This window comes from Protopterus annectens, unplaced genomic scaffold, assembly GCF_019279795.1.
Source record: "Protopterus annectens isolate FY-2018-M unplaced genomic scaffold, PAN1.0 ctg60978_obj.part0, whole genome shotgun sequence".
Classification (NCBI taxonomy): Eukaryota; Metazoa; Chordata; order Ceratodontiformes; family Protopteridae; genus Protopterus; species Protopterus annectens.
In genome coordinates, this window is record NW_025049666.1 from 8,634 (window position 1) to 14,252 (window position 5,619).

General features: G+C 36.9%; 1 non-coding gene across 1 annotated transcript; it reads right to left on the reverse strand.

Moving 5' to 3' along the window:
* Window positions 1–3,271: 3,271 nt before the first annotated feature.
* On the reverse strand, window positions 3,272–3,344 carry TRNAW-CCA. The gene has a single exon. It is a non-coding gene; the product is annotated as a tRNA-Trp (tRNA).
* Window positions 3,345–5,619: the final 2,275 nt, after the last annotated feature.

Below are 5,619 nucleotides of genomic sequence, written 5' to 3' on the forward strand. Positions count from 1 at the left end.
CTTTTATGGTATGCATCTCTGCGGTTTGTCTTATATTTTGTCTGTAGCAGTGTCCTGCCTGTACCACTGCTGTATGTGTTGCAAATTTTGTTTTCATTTTATTTTTTTTTTGTCACCGGCAAGGATTTTGCAGCTTACCTATAGGATACTAAAGGCATGAAAATAGAAGTGCTAGCAAGCAACACAACATATGACACAGAAGTTTTGTCCCAGGTATGGAATATGAGTATTCATTTGTTCTCCTGCAGGACATGAAGGAAAGGGAAATTGTCACCATGCTTTGGATTATCATTTAGCTAGTCTACATAACTTTGGGTCAGAGGTGGAATTTTTTGAAATTCCACTTTTTCTTTAGATTTATTTTAGGCGCTGTCTTTATGGTTCCCACTGCAAATTTGGTTGCTTTTATTTTCCCGAAGTAGAAGTAGATTTTAATGTGAACTAACTGGCTTTGGGATAATGTTAATTCTATTTTTCATACATGTTAATCCATTTACATTGTTGTTTGCATTATATTTCATAGACATGTATTTTACGTTGGAGCAATGATTCTCTTTTGTGCAAATGTGCTGCAGTATGATCACCCTTAGTTGTAGTTCTCTGAAGTTATGGATGGAAAATTATCTCTCCACCTAAGGAGACTACAGCCATCCATATGATAAAAAAAATGGCAGGACATTCTCTTACCGGTACAAATGAGGATCATATTTTTTGAACCTGGGGTACATTAACACTTCAGAGGAATTTAAGATTAGAATGTGATGAAAATTTCTGATACACAGGGAGGCATCACGCTTGCTGTGTGCATATCTTGGGGTTAGAATTTTCTTCCAGTCATGACCTGATTGATTTGGTGTCAGTGCACTCTCTTGACTTGTTGCAATTTAGAACTCCTGATTGATGGCAGCACGATTGATAAAATATTCCTCTCAGTTCTTCACAGATGGATATGGGAAGATGTAGAATTTTCTTCTAGAGCAAGGTTGTGCTAACTTTCTTATTAGCGTGAGAGAAGATTTTTCGAAATCTCTGTATTATGTTCCCCAATGGGGACGTTACATTTGACATTGTCTACAAAGGAATTTATAGTCTAGATTTGATGTTTCTTCCTTTCTACTATGTATCTTGTGAGGGTTAAACCTTGGAAGCAGGTCTATCACTTTTGGCTGTCTCTCAGCTCACAATTTGTTACAAGGAAAAAGGCTTTGGATGATGCTTGATGTTAGTATGCTGCTAGGTTGTGCAGTCAGTCACCCATCACCATTAGACACTGATATAATATTTCAGTATATTTAAATTAATTTGCTCTGAATTAATTTATTGGCTCAAAAGATGCAGTGGTTTCATTTTCACTTGCTGTGATCTGATTTTCCTCCTGCAGAACTTAATACCTGGAATAGTCATCCCCATTTGCATGTGGCTGTATGCAGCATATCCCCACCAGCTGCTTTTCCTTGTGTAAAATGTAGCAGAGTTGAAAGGATGAGTCAGAAAGCACTTCTAAAGGCTTTGGCTACTTTCCCGAGTTTTCATTCTGAATGCCGTATTACAGCTGTAGAAAGCAAACCTTTCAGTTTTGTAGCACTATGCAATATGTGGGAAGTGATGTCTGGCAGCAGAATGATATGAAAATAGAACAATACTGGTTATTCTCAGAGGTACCAAAAGGAATAAGTTAGAATATGCTGAACTGTGTCCAGGTATTGTTTATATTATGCAAATGCTTTATAAGAGGTTGCATCATATGGCATGCATTGGCTGCTGCGTTTAGATAGCGTTGTGCAATATTTGTGATTGTAAATTTTACGATGATTCTTCCATTGATAGACACACAGGATGCCATATCATACTGACCATTTAATGACAGAAAGGATCTTAAGCAAAATTAATTTTGAAACTTCAGTGATTGCACAGAATATTATCTGTGTCCACGTTCTAGATGAGGGGAGATCTGTTATGTTCTGATCTCCCTGTGAGTTTTACAGACTGCCTAACCAATTTGCAATGCCAGTGAAGCTAAGTTTCCTTATGAAGTAGCACAGATGCAGGACAATTTCTTAAAGTACATCTTTGGCTTTGTTCATCTGGCCAGATGTAATGAGAAATATGCATGAGACTGATATTGCCATAATGGTAGCAGGCGGAAAGGTTGGTGTTGTTGAATCCGATGTTTGTAATAACAATGCAGTTAAAGGAAACTTCATCTTGGAATTGAAAGCCCTCATGTCCGTTGATTTTACAAAGAAGTAGGAAAGTATAGTGAAGATAAATTATATATCCTGACTTTATATCTGATGCTGAATAGCAAAAGGAGTATTGAGGCCGCATACTGAGAAGAAAATTATTAAAGGAATGGCAGAGTACTTTCGGATTGTATGAAACTCCATAAATGAAATGCATTTGTCTGAGTTGAAATTTAGTTCCATTACCTTAATTTGCATTAATACTTGGTGCTAAACTCACATCGTAGCCAGATGAAATAGGCCCTTCACTTTGTGAAAGTGAGCACTTGTGAATATTGATTTTTTCACTGTTCCAAAACATGAAAATATAACTAAAAAAAATTGAGTTTAAGTGTCTTTGCAATGGGTGTGTTACATATTCCAAATAACTAGCAGTCAAATGGCCTATCTTTAAATAGTAATATATCTGTTTAGATTTTGTAGCGTAGTTATGTAAAGAATAACATTTTCATAAGAACTTGTCAGCTGGTAAACTGTGTCCAAGTATTACCTGGACATCTGACATTAAAGAAGTTCTTAGGAAGGAACATGGATGCTTCAGTCCATTACCAGTTGGGCGTCGGTAGGAGATGTCAAGGCTTACTGAAAGAATTCTTCTCTTTGTATGAAATCAGTTCTAAATCAAAATCTGTATATGTGATGAAGCAAATTATATGCAAGTAATGCAGAGAGTAGTTGTTTAATGCAGCTTTGCAAAAGGAAGCATTGTCCTTTGTCTAGTGTGACTGGTCTGGTACAATACACAGTTATGAAGAAGATATGCTGGAGTGCAGGATGCCAGCCAGAATGAGTGTGGAAGGTAGGAAGAAAAGTGAAGAAACTTATGAGAAGGAAACTGGAATAGTAGGAATACCTGAATTCATGCCAATAATGTAGAAAAGTGCAATTCTTGTACAGAAAGAAAAGGAGATTGGCATAAAGAGTGTTGTTGCATAGTTCATTCAAGTTGAAATGCAGCTTTTGGAAGAATGTTAGAACTGATTTAGCATTATGATGGAATTGTTTAATTTTTAAAGGTAAAGAATTATCGACCCAGGTGGGACTTGAACCCACAATCCCCAGCTCTGGAGGCTGATGCCTTATCCATTAGGCCACTGGGCCCTTTTATGGTATGCATCTCTGCGGTTTGTCTTATATTTTGTCTGTAGCAGTGTCCTGCCTGTACCACTGCTGTATGTGTTGCAAATTTTTGTTTTCATTTTATTTTTTTTTTGTCACCGGCAAGGATTTTGCAGCTTACCTATAGGATACTAAAGGCATGAAAATAGAAGTGCTAGCAAGCAACACAACATATGACACAGAAGTTTTGTCCCAGGTATGGAATATGAGTATTCATTTGTTCTCCTGCAGGACATGAAGGAAAGGGTAAATTGTCACCATGCTTTGGATTACCATTTAGCTAGTCTACATAACTTTGGGTCAGGGGTGGAATTTTTGGAAATTCCACTTTTCTTTAGATTTATTTTAGGCGCTGTCTTTATGGTTCCCACTGCAAATTTGGTTGCTTTTATTTTCCCAGTAGAAGTAGATTTTAATGTGAACTAACTGGCTTTGGGATAATGTTAATTCTATTTTTCATACATGTTAATCCATTTACATTGTTGTTTGCATTATATTTCATAGACATGTATTTTACGTTGGAGCAATGATTCTCTTTTGTGCAAATGTGCTGCAGTATGATCACCCTTAGTTGCAGTTCTCTGAAGTTATGGATGGAAAATTATCTCTCCACCTAAGGAGACTACAGCCATCCATATGATAAAAAAAAATGGCAGGACATTCTCTTACCCGGTACAAATGAGGATCATATTTTTTGAACCTGAGGTACATTAACACTTCAGAGGGAATTTAAGATTAGAATGTGATGAAAATTTCTGATACACAGGGAGGCATCACGCTTGCTGTGTGCATATCTTGGGGTTAGAATTTTCTTCCAGTCATGACCTGATTGATTTGGTGTCAGTGCACTCTCTTGACTTGTTGCAATTTAGAACTCCTGATTGATGGCAGCACGATTGATAAAATATTCCTCTCAGTTCTTCACAGATGGATATGGGAAGATGTAGAATTTTCTTCTAGAGCAAGGTTGTGCTAACTTTCTTATTAGCGTGAGAGAAGATTTTTCGAAATCTCTGTATTATGTTCCCCAATGGGGACGTTACATTTGACATTGTCTACAAAGGAATTTATAGTCTAGATTTGATGTTTCTTCCTTTCTACTATGTATCTTGTGAGGTTAAACCTTGGAAGCAGGTCTATCACTTTTGGCTGTCTCTCAGCTCACAATTTGTTACAAGGAAAAAGGCTTTGGATGATGCTTGATGTTAGTATGCTGCTAGGTTGTGCAGTCAGTCACCCATCACCATTAGACACTGATATAATATTTCAGTATATTTAAATTAATTTGCTCTGAATTAATTTATTGGCTCAAAAAGATGCAGTGGTTTCATTTTCACTTGCTGTGATCTGATTTTCCTCCTGCAGAACTTAATACCTGGAATAGTCATCCCCATTTGCATGTGGCTGTATGCAGCATATCCCCACCAGCTGCTTTTCCTTGTGTAAAATGTAGCAGAGTTGAAAGGATGAGTCAGAAAGCACTTCTAAAGGCTTTGGCTACTTTCGAGTTTTCATTCTGAATGCCGTATTACAGCTGTAGAAAGCAAACCTTTCAGTTTTGTAGCACTATGCAATATGTGGGAAGTGATGTCTGGCAGCAGAATGATATGAAAATAGAACAATACTGGTTATTCTCAGAGGTACCAAAAGGAATAAGTTAGAATATGCTGAACTGTGTCCAGGTATTGTTTATATTATGCAAATGCTTTATAAGAGGTTGCATCATATGGCATGCATTGGCTGCTGCGTTTAGATAAGCGTTGTGCAATATTTGTGATTGTAAATTTTACGATGATTCTTCCATTGATAGACACACAGGATGCCATATCATACTGACCATTTAATGACAGAAAGGATCTTAAGCAAAATTAATTTTGAAACTTCAGTGATTGCACAGAATATTATCTGTGTCCACGTTCTAGATGAGGGGAGATCTGTTATGTTCTGATCTCCTGTGAGTTTACAGACTGCCTAACCAATTTGCAATGCCAGTGAAGCTAAGTTTCCTTATGAAGTAGCACAGATGCAGGACAATTTCTTAAAGTACATCTTTGGCTTTGTTCATCTGGCCAGATGTAATGAAATATGCATGAGACTGATATTGCCATAATGGTAGCAGGCGGAAAGGTTGGTGTTGTTGAATCGATGTTTGTAATAACAATGCAGTTAAAAGGAAACTTCATCTTGGAATTGAAAGCCCTCATGTCAGTTGATTTTACAAAGAAGTAGGAAATATAGTGAGATAAAAATTTTTTTT